Here is an 18,561-nt window from a genome sequence, read left to right on the forward strand (position 1 = left end):
TTCTTTCTTTCTTTCTTTCTTTCTTTCTTTCTTTCTTTCTTTCTTTCTTTCTTTCTTTCTTTCTTTCTTTCTTCTCCTCCTCTTCCTTCTTATTTTTTGGAAGCAAAATTAACAATTCCAACTACTTTTGTCATTATTGGCTTCTGCATGTCTCTACTTTATACCCCTGATGACCCTGTAATATAATGCCTTAATTCTCTCTCCCCCTCAGTTGATGTGATAGGGGGCTAGAGTGTAAAGAGCTGAAGGAATTGTCCAGGGCCTCATCACAGGGATTTTTATAAGGAGCTGTAACTGAAGCATTACCTATGCTTAACCTCATCCCACTACTTCTTTCTAATCCAGTAGTCTCTGCATATAAGATTCCATTATTAATACAAGAGAGCCATAAGTAACAGATCCTATTTTATGACTGGAAAACCGAGGTCTGCAGGTTGAAGTGTCTTGCCTCATCTCCATGTCTGTTTGTTCTAAGACCATATTCTTCAGTTAGAAGAGATTTCTGAAGTGATGGTAAGAGAAGAAAAACAAGAAACAGCCGCTCACCCTTAAGTGCTTTTACTACTGACTATCAAAGTGACACCATGCCAGGTTTTGTTTATCTTTTTAGCTTTACCCTTGTACATTCTACCACTCAATAGCATTAAACCAGGAAAAAAAAACTGGTATTCTTATAGAATTCCATGAGAATGATGAAATTCTAGCTCACATGAGTAGCTGAAGTCATTAGCTCTGGGCTGATTATACTTTTTGAAGCTACGTTACATTGTATAATGGGGCTGATCTTGACTCAACAAGCTGTGGGATTGTGATCATGAATTTGAACTTCTAAGTCCAACATGGACTATGTAGAAAGCACTTATTGAAGGAATGTTTCCATAATTATTGCTGATCTCATTTCTCATAGCTTCCAAACCCTTTTCCCACCCATCCTCTAGGGCAGTCTTCCTGAGAAAGAAGAATGCCATAATACACTTTCATGAAAACTCATATGAAAACAGAACCAGCTGCTGATTCAGAGGGCAGGTCATCTTAGGGTTTCCTGTGGAAAATTAGATAGGACTTGAACTGTAAATTCAATCTTCTAGGTAAATATTGCTATTCTTAGCCCCTGGGGATTCTGATGAATTTACTGCCTCTTGGTTTTCCATGCAGGGCACATAATTTTTTTGTTAGGGAGAGACTAGTAGAAGAAAATTACCCATGGATAGATTGGTCAGGTAGGATACCAACCAGACATATCTAGTGTCCCTATCTCTCCAGAGAATAGACTGACATATAAAAAATATTAACTGCTTGCTCACTATGGAGCTTTGGATATATAGTCTGTGAATAAGGAATTAACCATTTATTTCTTAAATGAATATATATGAAATTGGATCCAAGAGCTGATGACTACCCATAAAGAGATATAAACATTAAAGATAGCTAAAAAGATTTATTCTTAATTGAACCAATAAAGGGTTTATTAATATTACATCTTATTAATTCCTGGCTCTCAGCCAGATTTGTGAAAGAAAGGAGACAACATTATTTGGAGCAAAACAATAGCAAAGAATGGTACACTGTCAAAATTGACAACAGCTACACCAGTGGGAGAACTCAGAGAACACAGGGATTGTCTGGGGCTTCCATTAATGGGGTTCAAGAGAAGGAACAGCTGATTACTAAGGGTCAGAGCTTTGTGGTTCTATACTTTGATTGACATACTGGGTCACATATTCCTTTTTTCTTATTGCCCATGTTCCTTCCCATAAAGCACCTAAGTTAAATCATAATGCACATGCAAATAAACAACATACATAAAATGGTACATAAGGATTCTCTCTGTAAATTATGCAGTTTTGTCTTACAGTGAAAGGAGCTAAAATCATTCAGGCTGCAGCAAGCTTTCTATTTTTCAGACTTGGATAATTTGGGAAAACACTTGAATCAAAATTGTTTAAATATTATTGTTACTAATGGTGAGGAAATCTATACCATTGTTTAGAGAGAGAGGTCTGTGCAGCCTGATGCGTGTAGAGGATGCGGGCGGGGTCTGAGGTTAGTTACTAGGTGCATTGTTTGGAGATGGTTGTATGTCCATAGTACATGCAGACGAAGGACCAAGTATACTAAATGTATTCTTATAAGGGGGTGGATCTACATAACCCAAACCAAATAAAGTCCCAGGTTACTAAACTGTTCTGTAAAGTAGCTGGCCTCATGAAGAGTTTTCCCTGAGTACAAGTACATGCTAAGCCCTGGAGAGGTGAAGCATAAAGACTCTGATAGTTTTAATGTAGAGTATTACTGTTTGGAAGATGAATATAATGGGTCAGTTAAAAACAAATCATGAACCCGAGTTTCTTGGCTTCAAATTGAGCACTATCACTTGAAACTTTCCTGTCTTACCTGCCTTTAAAGGATGGATAATTGATTTATACAGAGAGAAAAATGTCAAGTTCCCAGAATGATTCCCAGCACTTAAAAAGCAATACATAAATGGTAGATATTTTGTATTGCAAAAGTTAAAGAGGTATATAATCTTAACAGTTAACCACTTCAATAAACTAATATTCTAGGAGCCCAGAAAAGCGATGAGAAATAAGAAGCCCCAGTTAGGTCAACCAGCAAAATGTAGTACTTGAAAATATTAGAAAGTATATGTGAATATTTTTATGATTTTTCTACAGCAAATGACAATTTTAAACCAGAAATAAAAATAGCATCCATAAGAAGGAGATAAATTCACTTTAGGGCAACAAAATTTGTGAGTAGGGAGTTATGGTATTGAAATATATGATCACTATGGGTCAATGTACCTTGACACTCAGCCCAACATGGAAGAGGCTGGAGATTAAGTTCAACCTTTGGCTAATGGCTCAATCAATCATTCTAACATAATAGATCCTTAATAAAAATCTTTGGACACTGAAGCTCATGAGCTTCAAGGACATGAGCTAAAAGGGCACAAGCTTTTCTGGATGAGATAATTTCTACATATATTGCTGCACATTGGCTGGGCTGCACAGAATGCAAGGGAGAAGTTTTTGATTTTGAGATATTCTGTGATTTTGTATGTGACTCTTCTTTGTGGCTGGTTCTGATTTATAGCCTTGTGTGCTATAACAAGGCTATAATCACATGGATAGTACTTTTTAAAGTTCTTTAAGTAATTTTATTGAATTATTAAACCTGAATGAGAAGTGAAATCCTATTATATTTTTACAGTCAGTTGGTGGGACTGGTCTAGTGACCCTAGACTTGTAGCAGATGTGGGAAGGAACAGAAATTTTAAATAGGACTCTGCTCTTTATTTGTGAAATTGCTTCTAATTCTAGGTAGTGTCAGAATTTTATTATAGTAGCAATAAACACATTAGAGATGAAATTAGAATGAAATGTGATTTGAACCAAATAACTTATTGAGCTCAAAATATTTAGCTGTATCTACAAGAACTGGAGACCAAAATAAACAGGCATTGTGATAGCTGAGGCAGAAATTAAGTTCGATGTATGACTTGAACAGTGGGTTAGTAGAGCTATTACTGGAATAAAACTATGAAACAAGGAGGGAAGAAGGAAAAGGTGAGTTTCACAAATGACAATCGTCAAAATGTAAATTCTACCTAAATTCCAGTGTTCTTTCTGTCATAGATGAACACCCCAGTAGTAGATTAAATATTTATAGTGAAACCTTCAACTTACCCTATGTTTTATATTGCAAAATACTTCATATAAAAAAATCTATATATTTCAAATATCTGAAGTGAAAATTCCAAAGGAGTTTAAGAATACTTTTTGTATAATTTCCATAGCTGAAAAACTAAACTGCATTGTGTTTTGATTTCAAGAGATGTTAATGGTCCTTTCTTCTAAATAATTATGAGATAACAAATTAAACTGCTAATTAAATATAACTTATTTTATGTAAAAATGTACAGTCTGTTAAAAATATCTCCCAATATACCTTATATATAACATATGCAAAGCAAATGTTTTACCATTTTGGTGTATATCAGAACCCACCCTTAGCTTTAAAAAAATGCTTTATAAAATGCTGAATATACAAGTCATTTGCATACTGGTGACTTTAATCCTCATTTTGAGTGATCCATTTTACTGACTAATTGTTATAAGAAAATAATAAATTCCTTAATGTTAAAAACATGCTTAATATACCTGTGTTCATTCAATTATCATAAAATTCAGGAGAGGTTAAATACAATACTGAGAAAGAATTCATTCCATTATGAAATGATTCTGAAAGCTGAGCTTATGTCGAAGAACCAAAACGTGAACATCAGACTGTAAGAGGTGGAACTCCTCCAGATCACATATCAGGAGATTCTAATGCTGCAATTTCTGTGAGCCTTTGTTTTCCTGCATGTAACATAGGAATAATAGTATAACATACGCGGTGTTGTATGTACTCTCACGACGTGACGCTCATCTGCCATGTTGTAACACAGCACAAGGACCTCAGTAAACATGATCAGTCTTAGACTTTCTGTGTCTCAAACTGTGAGACACGTAAATGATTTTTCCTGTATAGAGTAACTTAATTTAAGGCATTTGTTATGGAATTATAAAAAAAGAACTAAAGAGAACCACCAAATAAAATGTTTTACTAATACACTTTTTATACTTTTTTTTTTTTTTTTTTTTTTAAGAAAATCTTACTCTGTTGGAGCTTCACTGGCCCTGATGTGCCACAAATATATAAACCTTTCCAGTTACTATTTCTAGGTCTTGGAAATTCTTTCAAATCACACGACCCCCAAATTACTGTGTCAATAAAGTCTTTTCCAAGCATCTATCTACAGGAACATGCTTCTGCCTTCTGTTTTGTTTTTCTTTTTTCACTTTTTAAAATTTATTTATATATTTATAAATTACAGTTTATTCACTAAATATTCCCGCTGTAACCCCCTTCCTAAGCCCCTCCCAGTCCCACTCTCCGTCCCTCATGTCCTTCTAAGCCCCTCCCCAAGTCCACTGAAAAATTTTAACAGTTGAGAAATACATTGCATAAATGCACCACATTTTCTTCATCCAATCTTTTCTTGAGGGACATGTGGGTTTTTTCCAGTTTCTGACTATTACAAATAAAGCTGCTATGAACACAATTGATCAAGTGTCCTTGTGTGATGATGGTGCAACCTTTGAGTATACATCCAGAAGTGGTATAGCTGGATCTTGAGGAAGATAAGAGTTTCAATTTTCTGAGAAATGGCCATATTGATATCCAAAATGGCTGGACAAGTTTTCACTACAACCAGCAACGGAGACATGTTCTCCTTGCTCCACATCTTCACCAACATGTGATATCTCTTGTACTTTTTATATTAACCATTCTGGAAGGTGTAAGATAGAACTAATTTTGATTTGCATTTCAGTTGTCTAAGAATGTTGAGCATTTCTTTAAGGGCTTCTGAGCCATTTCTCTCTTGAGAATTCTTGTTTAGATATGTACCCTATTATATATAATTACAGTTTACAGTTTACTTGAAAGTCTGGTTACAGGGGTCTTCTCTGAAACTGATATTCCAGCCAAGGACCACTCATGGAGATGGCCTGGAACCCCTGCACAGAGGTAGCCTATGGCAGTTCAATATCCAAGTGGCCTCCATAGTAATGGGGACAGGGACTGTCTCTGACATAAACTGATTGGACTGCTTGCTCTTTGATCACCCTCCTTCCCGAGGGGAAAGTAGCCTTTCCAGGCCACAGAAGAAGACAATGCAGCCACTCCTGATGAGACCTGATAGACTAGGATCAGAGGGAAGGGGAGGAGAACCTCCCTTTTCAGTGGACTGGGAGAGGGACTCAGGTGGGGAAGAGGGAGGATGGGATTGGGAAGGGAGGAGGGAGGTAGGTACAGGGGGGATACAAAGTGAATAAACTGTTTTTTTTTTTAAATCAGGGTACTTATTACTGACATTCTAGCATGTGTTTTCACGTGTATTAAATGTCCCCATGCTTAAAAGTAAAAGACAAAACAGAAGCAATGACTTTCTATGTTTTAAACATCCACTATGGCTCTGGCACTTAGCACTTTAAAATAATTTTTGATTAAATGAAAGAATTTATGAGCTGAGCAGAGTTGCTGGGTCAGCCAAATACTGAGGCTTTAGTGTTAACAGATACTGCCAAATTGTTTTTTCAGAAGGTTTATGTCCTCATCAAGCTTGCCCATTTTGAGCCAGCACTGGCTTATGTGTGGACTGATAATCTTAAGTACTAGGAAAACTGAGGCAGGAAGATGAAAAGTTCAAGGTCTTCCTAGGCTACACAGGGAGTTGAAGGCCAACCTGGGTAACTTAGTGAAATAACAGAATGAAAGCGGGGGACATGTACCATGGGTTCAGTGATTGCCTTGTATGGGTGATGCACTAGTTTCAATTGCCATGGTTGGGCTTTATTTTTTTATTCATTTTTTAAAATTTTTTATTAATTACACTTTATTCATTTTTGTATCCCCTCATAAGCCCCTCCCTCCTCCCCTCCTGATCCTACACTCCCTCCCCTTTCTGCATGCATGCCACTCCCCAAATCCACTGATAGGGGAGGTTCTCCTCTTCTTTCTGATATTAGTCTATCAGTTCTCATCAAAAGTGGCTGCATTGTCCTCTACTGTGGCCTGGTAAGGCTGCTTCCCCCTCAGGGGAAGGTGATCAATGAGCAGGCCAATCAGATTATGTCAGAGGCAGTCCCTCTTCCCATTACTATGTAACCCACTTGGACACTGAACTGCCATGGGCTACATCTGTGCAGGGGTTCTAGGTTATCTCCACAAATAGTCCTTGGTTGGAGTATGAGTCTCTGGGAAGTTCCCTGTGTTCAAATTATCTTGTTCTATTACTCTGCTTGTGGAGTTCCTGTCCCCTCCAGCTCTTACTATTTCCCACTTCTTACATAAAATTCCATTCACTCTGCCCATCAGTTGGCCATCAGGCTCAGCATCTGCTTTGACAGTCTATACTGTAGAGGCTTTCAGAGGCCCTCTGTGGCAGGTTCCCAGGTTGTTTCCTGTTTTCTTCTGGATTTCAGAGGCCCTCTGTAGCAGATTCTGAGGTTGTTTCCTATTTTCTTTTTCTTCTGATGTCCATCCTCTTTGCCTTTCAGGATGGGGATTGAACATTTTAGTTAGGGTCCTCTCTTTTGCTTAGTTTGTTTAGATGTACAGATTTTAGTGGGTTTATTTTATATTGTATGTTTATATGAGTGAGTATATACCGTGAGTGTCTTTTTGCTTCTGGGACAACTCACTCAGGATGATCCTTTCCAGGTCCCACCATTTACCTGCAAATTTCATGATTTCCTTATTTTTCATTGCTGAGTAATACTCCATTGTATAGATGTACCACAGTCTCTGCATCCATTCTTCAGTTGAGGGGCATCTGGGTTGTTTCCAGCTTCTGGCTATTACAAATAAAGCTGCTACAAACATGGTTGAGCAAATGTCTTTTTTGTGTACTTGAGCCTCTTTTGGGTATATGCCTAGGAGTGGTATGGCTGGATCTTGAGGAAGCGCTATTCCTAGTTGTCTGAGAAAGCGCCAGATTGATTTCCAGAGTGGTTGTACAAGTTTACATCCTCACCAGCAGTGGAGAGGGGTTCCCCTTTCTCCACAACCTCTCCAGCATGTGTTGTCCCTTGAGTTTTTCATTTTGGCCATTCTGATGGGTGTGGGCTTTTATTAGTAGTAGCTTCATTCAATTTGACTATTAATAAATTCATCATGCTGAATCTTCTCAGCTTCTAGGTAAATTATATATACTCATTAATAGGTGTTTCTTCATCCCCCATGTTTATTTGTTTTTAATTAATTAAATATTTTTGAGACTTTCATACAAAGGTACTGTATTTCCACCATTTCCACCTCTCCTTCTCTCCCCTCCACCTTCTCCGATAATGCCCCAATCCCTTAAAAATTTATGATCTCTTCTTTAATTACTGTTGTCACAAATGTATGCACACACATGTATGTATATATACACATACATATATGTATGCATATACACATATATTCATATATGCATGCATACATACATACATACATATATATACATATCCACAACCTCTGAGTACACTCATTGTTGTTCATATATGTGTATGTTTAGGGCTGATCACTTGGGATTGGAAACTATGGTGGTTTCAGTAAAAATAGCCCCCACAGGCTTACACGTTTGAATGTGTAGTAGTCTGGGAGTGAGACTCTTTGATAGGATTAGGAGTAGATGTGACCTTGTTGGAGAAAGTGTCACTGGGGTGGGCTTTGAGGTTTCAAAAGCCCATGCTAGGTCCAGTTCTCTCTACTTGTTTTCAGATCAGGATGCAGCTCTCAGCTACTTCTCCAATACCATGTCTGTCTGCTGCTATGCTCCTTGCTGCCATTATCCCCGCCATGATGATAATGGACCAAACCTTTGAGACTTGAAGTGAGCACCCAATTAAATGCTTTCTTTTTATGAGTTGCCATAGTCATGGTGTCTCTTCACAGCAACAGAACAGGGAATGGGACAGTAACCTAACTACTTCTATTAAAATCATCTTCATTTTTCCTTGCTCTATGAGAGCACATTCTATAATTTGATATTTAGTTTCCCTTGTATGATAAGCACACTCCTTCATGACTGTTTTGAAACATAAAAACGGATGTGTGTTCATTGTTCCTGTTTTTGTGATATCAAGTTCATAAGTCTTTGTTTAATAAATAGTACCAGTTTGGGATCAGACCACAATAGTACTCCTATATAAGGTGGTTGTGTTTACAGAGCTCCTCTACCAATGCAGAAATGACAAGCCCTGTCCTAACCTTAGATCTGCAGATGGGATGAGAAGCTCCATCTCCTTGGTTCTACCTTTCAGAAGTTGTATCTTTGGAGACAGCATTAGCCTGTCTCTGTTTTCCTCCCCCTTATTAAGTGAGAATCAGTTTGCTACCTTCCCTTCCAGAATATTTATAAGGATCAAATGAAATGATCAGTATAAAAGTACAGAAGGTGATGAAGAGGAGTAGCCTCAGAAGGAGGCAACAGGAGAATCAGGGAATGGAAAAAGTCAGAGAGTGCCCATTTAAAACTGTATTCTAGGAAAATAATAATTTGGAAGGAAGAAATTCTTCTAAGGAAATTAATTCAGTAATTGCTTCCAGATAGTGGCTTTGTATAATTAGTAAGCATTCTGAATTTTCTTCCACAGTAGAACAGATCGCCTGGAGTAAGGCCAGCTGAACTCCGGTTTTTTACATTAATTCTACTGCACTGCACAAATACAGACTCTCTGGGTTGCAACTTTGTTTGTTTGTTTTTTTTTAAAGAAAATTTTAAAAAATGTATCTCAAAGACTTTTAACAGTAATGAAACGTTTTTGAAAGCATGTCATATACAAAAAGGTTTATATGAATTTTTAATTAGTAGGATTCACATTAAATTCATATTGAAGTGAGATGTGTATGTTGTCGGTAGCACTGAGGTTTTGCTATATTTCTTCCTCTTCAGTTCTTGTGTTGAGGCTGCTCTATCCCCATCATTGTCAATGAAATTGACTAGCCCATATTAACTGCCATAAATACACTGATTAATACTTACAGATACGTATATGAATAATCCTCTCTTTATATCTCAGATACCTGTTATGGATGACAGGAGATGACAAAGTCAGAGCTATCTTATCATTCCTTTCTTAAAGTACCTGTGGCTATGGGTATAAATATAGATATTGTATGGAGTCTTTTCCTCGTTCAAGGATCATAATACTGCACAATATAAGAATTATGTTGGGACGATAACATTTTGAAAGAGAATCTAAGAACACTTAAGTTCACCTCACTATAAAGTGCCATTTTGATTTGCCCCATTTAAGATCCCATTTATTTCATGTGATTAAAATGCTAAATGAGAAGAACTCAATTAAAAGAAATAACTGATAATCAGAACATCCATTAATTCTCCAGGCAAGATTCTAGACAATGATGAACTTCAGGAAAGACAAAGAACCAATGAACAGAGTCTGGAATCAGTTAGAGAAAAAAGGAAAAAGATGTACTTCAAAATTTCTCAAGTGATGTACTGTTTACCTGACATTTGAAGTGAGAATGGAGAGAAGATAGAGGGAATCTAAATTTGGGGATGAAAAGGAAGTGTGGTTTCTCAAAGTCCTCCCCTCCTGCCAGTGTCCTGATGTCTTTGTCTGCTCTGGTATAGCTGCCTTTACAAGTGTAACCCCATAGGGACTTCACCACCATTATTTCTGTGTCTTAAAGGAAATATTTACATCTATCAGAATTTTTGTTTATAGCTATTTAGGAGAATCCAGGCTTGAGGAGGTCAGAGAGTTGCCCTCGTTCACAACTTTTAGTGAGCAGATCAAGGGTGCTTGACAGAAGATAAGAATCCAATAAGGGAAAGCCCTAAGAATGTCATGCTCATTTCCTCTCTCAGTTGTCTTCTGACAGTCTCTGCTTTACGTTTTCTTTCATTTCTATTTTATTTCCTTTCCTCCATCAAGTACAATATGAGACATATTTTGAAAAAGACATGGAAAAAAGTAAAAGGTCTACTTGCCTCAAAGAGAACAAGATAGGTCTTCTGCCTTCGTATCTACCAGTTTTCCATGATAGCAAATATGCTCTGATATATCTTAAGAGTAGATTACCCATGTTATTATTTATAGAATAATTCTTTGACACCCGCTATGCCAGGCACCTAACACTGGATAGAATGCAGCCTGTCATCTCTCCTGTAAGGTAGGTAATTCATGAGTCTGTTATTTCAGTGTGGGGAGAGAAACATTCCAGTGTGGACATATCACAAGCAAGAGATGAAAAAAGAAAGCAGCAGTACTATAAAGGCGGGGGGGGGGTTCAGGGTGCAACCTTCTTTTATTTTACCTCGTGGAAGTTTAGATACCAAGAAATGGGAACTCTCTCTAAAGCAATCAGAACATCCGGGCTTCTGTAGCCTGCATGCTTCTGGGAACTCAACATCATCTGCTGCAGGTACAAACTGATGTTGGAAGTCTCAGTCCCTTCCTTACATGGGACAGAGATTCTTCAGTCTCCGGGCCATACCCTGTGCTGTATAAGATGCTTTGGACCATTCATAGAACATAATGTAGCTTTTTGACTTCCCACCCTTTGCTACTTTGTGGGTTCTCCTGTCTCCAAACTGTATCTTCTCTGGTTCAGCTCAGCTTTTCTTGGCTTAGCTGTCACCGTCTTCTCTTCTCACCCTGCTAGCACAAATCACTTTCAACCATCTTCTGTTTTCACTCTGATCAATCTCTCCTCTTCTTTGGCCCTACTCAGTCTTCTTTCTTCCTGCACCAACTGCCTCCTCTACTCCTACACTCTGACTCTACTCTTCTCTGATCCTACTCCAATCCTACTCCAATTCCACTCATCTCTTTCAGCCTCTGCTGGCTTTTTATATCATCTCCTCCTGTTCCCAGCAGTCTAAGAGCCAATTGACACTGACGGTTTTAAGGTAAACAGGGAATCCTCTAAAGTGCCAGGCTCACAAAATAAATAACACTACATGAAACCTTCATTTTGAAGCATTTTGATTTTAAAACTTATTTTCCAGAAGTAGAACAACAGTAGGAAGCTTTCAAAGCCCACTTAATTCCTGGTCCTACTTGGAAACTGGACCTATATGTCTTGATTCGGGTCCATGTGGTCAGCAGATCAGTGCCACTTCTGGAGACAGAATGAGGTTGAGATGCAGGCCCTCAACTCCCTCAGCCATCACTGGACCTTTAAGCTGGCCTCTATTACATCAGCTGCCCCTCCTCACTAGGTTCTTCATTCTAAGGCACCCATTGGAAACAGGAAACTGTAGCTACTACTAAGCCCTACAATTTAATGCCTTTTGCATCTTAACCAAAAACTTATCACAGTTTGTGGTTGCAAGTTTTACAGATTGTAGTGTGACAGAAAAATATGCATGAGTTTCCTTTTTCTCTAGGATTTCAGTTAGATGGTTCATTCTTAATACATATTTCAGCAACCTCAGCATATTTTCCCCTTGTTGAATTAAGATCTTTTGCTTTTTCCTTAAAACGAAAACTTTATAGCTTCTACTTGTGAAACTGATGTTAAGTAAAATAAAGTTTACAAGGACCCAGAATTGCCATGCCACAACAGTTGATCTGCAAACCAAGATAGGCACTAAATGATTAAAGAGCAGGTATCATATACAGCATGAATACAGAGAGTGGAAGGGTGACTCATTAAATACAATGACGTGGGACCAAATAAGATTTCCTCATGCTGCTCAAAATAGCTCACAATTTAATGCTTATTATTTACAAAATTTTAATTTAATATGTCTGCACTACATTTAGCCCCTCATGACTGAAACTATAGAACATAAAACCTAAGATAACCAGGGCTCTGAGAGACAACTACATAGCAGCAAGACATAACATCTTGCCTTCAGTATCTGGGTAGGAGATCAAGTCTATGCATTTCTCACAGTGTGTGTGGAATTTTGCTCTAGGGATCTTCTTCTTAGACATGAATTATATCTTAGGGAATGGGGTACCCTACCTGTTGGTAGACCACTTGGGTACAAGCTTAACTATGCTCAGAAGGTAGAGCTGCCAAGAATATTATCACTAATTGAACAAATGCTCAAGAAAAGGCAACATTTCACTCACCTGGCAGCACCTCAGTTCCCACAGGAGCTTCTGTAAGGGAATGTGGTCATTACTCCTACCTTGTAGACACATCTTGGAGATAAAAGCCAAACTGAAATTAAGAAGAGGATAGGTTTAGTTTTCTTGTTTAATTGGCGTTTCACTTTTAAATAGAAGGTTTAACTTCTGGACTTCAGTCCTCTACAACAATAACAGAAGTGCCCTATGTAGCTTAAGTGGAGGACTTGTGTGGCTGAAAGTGGGTCAGTTATTTGTCAAGCCATTTATCATTTGGGATGTCTTTTTGTGGAATTGTTTTCTTGTGCCTACCAATGGTCTCTGTTATTCAACATGCGTGCAGATTTTGATATAGAAAACAGAATGCAGATTGGAATCCATGGCAGGGCTCATTGTGAACTTTGGATTAAGCCATGTAAAGGTCTGTTCTATTACTCTTCAGACGCTCCTAGTTGCAAGCACCAGTTGAGCACATGCGCATCCACAGAATAGCTCAATTCCAGTTCTCACCCTTCTTGTACTCAGTCTCATTCCTGTCAAGCTGATATTTAGCACAGAGAATATACAAAGTGAATATTTGTTGAATAAATGAAGGCCTTACAGTAATCCTCGAAGGCTCAAGAATGAATAAAACAAGATTTAAAAACAGCAATTTAACAAGCATCTCCTCGTCCTGTGAGATCAGCTTAACTGCCTTCTCTGTGGGATCTGGGATCTATTTTGCCTTACTTCTCTTCTGCTCTTAGCCATCAGATTATCTACATTATAAAAGTTGATGCTCATTTAGCCAGAGGGTTATACTTCATGGACTAAAGCTCTAGCCCCGCCCTGACCATAGGCCCTCTCTGAGCCAGTTTCCTCCCTGAAAACAGAGATAGTACTAATACTAACAGCACAAGGAGGCTCTGAAAAGCAGTGCACACAGGAAGGGCACTTGTCACAGCTCTTCGCCTCAGTTAAGCGCTACAGTGCACTAGAGTACATAGTAGTTATTTGTGTACCATAATCTCTGATAGTTAATAATGAGCATCTTGAAAATTGGATCCTGCATTCCTCATCTTTTCACCTCAGTGTCCAGAACTTCAGTCAAATTAAAAATGTTGATTTGCGTGACCTTCATCATCTCAACCTCTGCCGGCATGCATGATCTCATCTTCTGATAAACAGGAGCCTAACAAATGTGGTGGCGGTATGTGGGAAAGAGGACGCATCCTATGATTAGTGCTTTCAGGCTGTGACCCTCACAAGTCCTTCATGTTGTATTAATTTGTTTCCACTTAGTCAATTCAGTATTTCCATTCTCCTAGCTCAGTTAAGCTCTGATAAAATTCAGCAATTTGGCCTCCGATAAAATGGTTTTTCTTTGGATTAAGTCTTGTTACAATCAGAATGTTTGAACATATGTAAAGAATTGACTACTTTTTCTTCCTCCTGCCAGAACCAAAGAACGTTCTCCAGTTTTCACTGTGAGAACCTAGCAGTGCTCTAATTGGCAAAGGTCCATGAAATGTGGGGTCCCCTAAGACTAAGACTGCTGCAATTTTTCAAATAGATTCACATCTTATGTGTGCATGTGCAGGTGCATGTGCATGTGTGTGTGACAATTTCTTGGTAGACCTGAGCAAACATCTACTCACTCAAGTTCGGAAACAAGTGACAGACTAAAAGAATGATGCCACCGAAGTTTGTCCTGGTGAACAGATGGTTTTTATTAGTGTTGCTTACAGGAACAGAAATGGCTCAAAGTTAGCTCATCACCCAAAACCCACAATCACAAGAAGTCTAGAAATCTGAAACACACTCCAGTTTGCAAGTAGTTCAATCGGTTAGAAACTGTCTTTTCTGAGTAGCTTTGCTTGGCTGAGCCTCTTTCAGGCAGGTTGGCTGGTTTGAGAATGCCTTTCAGCTGTTCTCACCTCTTCTACATTTTTGAAGAGTGAAGGACCTAGGAATCTGATAGGTTTCAGGGACATTCTGAAACCTTTCAGTTGTTTATTTCCTGAGCTTAAGAGCTTCCATGCAGAATGTAAAGTTTCACCTCTCTTTAGAACATGCCATGTTTTAAGGAACTTCCCTAAAAGATGGAAGGTTTTGTCTCAGAGGACATTTCTATTAAGTAGTGTGTCTATGAATTTATGCCACATGTGTCTGCAATGCCTGCGGAGGCAAGAAGAAGGCAATGGGATTCACTGGAACTGGGCATTGGTAGTTGTGAACATTCTAAAATGGGTGCTGAGAACCAAACATGTCTCCTCTGGAAGAGCAGGAAGTGCTCTTAACCACTGAGACATTTCTCTAGACCCAGCTGACATATTTTAGTATTTTATTTTGAGCACAATCATAGGTTTGTTACAAAGTTGAGCAGAAAGTTTAGAGTTCCCTCTTACCTCATGCTGTGTGGTATGAGTATGGGCCCCTTCACCATTAAGACCCACTAGAACAGTAAACTTATCAGTATTATTGAACCTACATGAACATATTCTTATTTCCCAAAGTCTACATTAGTGTACTATCTGTGTTTTATAATAGTATTTATCTACCTTGATAACATCACACGGAATTCATTCACGTGCCTAAAAATCATTTGAGATATATCAATTAATCATATCTTCTTCCTTAACCCTTAGATACCATGATCTTCTTGCTGTCTTCATCATTGAGTCTTTTTCAGAATGTCATGTAGTCAAAATCATATAATATGCATCCTTTTAAAATGGAGTTGGGGGGGATCTATACTTAATGATCTGCATTCAAGATTCCTTCATGTCTTCCCATGTCCTGGCAGATCATTGTTTTGTTTTTTGGGGGTTTGTTTTTGGCTCTGAGCAATATTTCATCATTCAGATGGAATGCTTTATTTTTCTATTCATCTGCTGAAGAATGTCTCCAGTTTTGTCCTCTACTTTGACAGTTATGGGGATGCCATAAACATTCATGTGTGGGTTTTTGTGTGGTTGCAAGTTTTCAATTACTTGAGTGATTATGAAGAAGTAGGATTGCTGTGTCATATGACAAGATTATATTTAGTTTTTCGAGAAACCACTCAGCTGTCTTCCAAAAATGGCTGCCTTTGTGGGCAGTGGCTGTGTGCTCCTGTTGCCCACCTCACCAGCACTTGCTGGCATTCTTGCATTTGGCACTCTTAACATTTCTTCAGTGGTATATCAAGGATGCTATGCTCCACACAGACAGTGAGTAGAAAGCACACTCATTTGCTATCAGTATGTCTTCTTTGTTCATGCATTTTGCCTGTTTTTAGTTGAGCTGGTCAATTGCTCTGTTGAGTTTTCTTTGCGTAGTTTGGATATTTCTTTATTAGACGTGTCTTTGACAAATACATTCTTCTAGCCTATGGCTTCTCATTCTCTTGTTACCTCTGTAGTTTTTTTTTTTTTTTTAACTTTCAATTTTTCCTTCACTAAGCCCCATGAAATCCAATAATTACAGACTATGTGTTTCTAATTGTTTCCAGTGGTGTCTTTCATACTTGGACTCCACCCCAGTACGTTGATTCTTTGCACCGACCTTTCTGTTTCTTTGCTTGGGGTCCTTCTCTGGATGCAAGAAGAGGTGTTGATTTTCCATTTGTTCTGCTTTCTCTTGCTATATCAACACAATACATAATTCAAAGCACCTTACCTGTTATATTACCAGACACCTTTATCATCTCATATGTTTATTATATCAGTAATGGGGCAGTGTAAAAGAATTATGCCTGATTCATAAATTTGAAAACCGAGTTGAAATTGAATACCTATATATTAGCAAAAAGCAGATCATTATTATCCAATCTAGAATAGATATTCTTGTTCCTCAAAATATAGGTTTCTTTATATTCAAGCAAGGTACCTGTCATTTACTTGCTGTTAATAATGTGAAAGTCTTGTGAATCTTCTGGCTTCAATTTTTACATCTGTGTATTATTTAAAACTTTTAACAAACTTTATGATTTTGAATATAAATAGCCTTTATACTCTTTCTAGGTCTTCCACTTCTTTCCCTGTCTCTGTCTGTCTGTACATCTGTGAAAGGAATAGCTTGTTGTAATGCAGTTCATCAGTGTTTTCCTTAAATCTGCAGCTTTAATACTGTGATTAGGCATCTTATAAATAGAACTCACTGTCTCATGGACATGGATAAAAAAGTGAGCGGCCATGAATTAGGAGCAGATGCAGAGCCCATTAGGTGAGCACAGCCCACATCTTAAATGGCTGTGATGTATGGCACTGCCTGGCAACCCTAGCTTTCTCCCCCTCCTCTCTTTTAAATCATTAACCTTGTGAGCAGTAGACTTCTTATTTTAATCTTCAAGGTTGCAGCAAGTATCCATCTGTAACCGCTTGGTACCCAGATGGAAGCCAATAGAAGCTCTCTCAGCTATCATCCCAGCAACATGTTGCCTTTGACAGATCTGTCTCTAAAAAAAGAAGTGATAGAAGCAGTGGAAGGGACACTAGAAGCAGGATGACAACTTCAGAAGGATGAAGAGACCACATTCAGACAATCCCCTGGTATGGGTGTGAGATGCAGAATCTGGAGGTTGGAGTGAAGCTTGAAAGAAAGCTAGTAATAGAATGCTACTCTAAATTTGAAATAGATGATTCTTTTTTCAATCTGATTGCAACAAATGTGCATGTAGGTATTCGGTAACGTGCTTGTTATTAAGCTTCAATTCTAGCACCTGTAAAATGGGGATAGCCTTGCCCGCAGTACAGATCTCTGCCAATATTTGAAAATGTTCAATATTTATAAAAATGTCTTCCTCAGTGTTCAACATGTTTATTTTTCCTTGTTCTCTCCTCTGCTTTCCTTCCTTTCATCTCTCCCTCCCTCCTTCCCTCCCTCTCTCATGTATTCCTTCCTTCCTTCCTTTCGTCCTTCTTTCTTGCCTCCTTTCATTTCTTCCTTCTTTTTTAATTTTAATTTTTATATTAATTACAGTTTATTCACTTGCATCCCAGCTTTAGCCCCCTCTCTCATTCCCTCCCAATCCCAACCTCCCTCATCTCTTCCCATGCCCCTCTCCAAATCCACTGATAGGGGAGATCCTCCTCCCCTTCCTTCTGACCCAGCAGTGTATCAAAGCAGATACTGAGGCTCATAGCCAAACTTTGGGAAGAGTGCAGGGAAATTTTATGAAAGAAGGGGGAGATAGAAAGACCTGGAGGGGACAGGAGTTCCATAAGGAGAGCAACAGAACCAAGAAGTCTGGGCTCAGGGGTATTTTCTGACACTGATACTCCAACCTTGGACCATGCATGGAGATAACCTAGAATCCCTGCACAGATGTAGCCCATGGCAGTTCAGTGTCCAAGTGGGTTCCCTAGTGATGGGAACAGGGACTATCTTTGACATGAACTCAGTTGCTGGCTCTTTGATCACCTCCCCTTGAAGTGTGGCAGCTTTACCAGTCCACAGAGGAGGACAATGCAACCACTCCTGATGAGACCTGATAGGCTAGGGTCAGATGGATGGGGAGGAGGACCTCCCCAATCAGTAGACTGGGGGAGGGGCATGGAAGAAGAGTAAGGGAAGGTGGAATTGGGAGGGGATGAGGAAGGGGGCTACAACTGGGATACAGAGCGAATGAATTGTAATGAATATAAAATAAATTTAAAAAATAAATTAAAAAATATTCAACAAAAAATTTAAAAGCTTGACATGATGAAGTATACACCCAATGCCAGCACTAGGGAGGTAGAAACAGGCAGATCCCTTGGACACACTGGCCAGAAAGTCTATCTTAATCCATGAGTTCAAGACCAGTGAAAGACTCTTCCTCAGAAAACAAGGTGGTTAGCACTTGGGGACTGAATTCTGAAGTTGACCTTTGTCTTCCTCACACAAGTGCACACATATGCACACAACAACTACACTCACATAATACGCACATTCCTGTAGACACGAAATGGTGTAT

Source organism: Psammomys obesus, unplaced genomic scaffold, assembly GCF_907164565.1.
Source record: "Psammomys obesus unplaced genomic scaffold, mPsaObe1.curated_primary_1811, whole genome shotgun sequence".
NCBI classification, from domain to species: domain Eukaryota; kingdom Metazoa; phylum Chordata; class Mammalia; order Rodentia; family Muridae; genus Psammomys; species Psammomys obesus.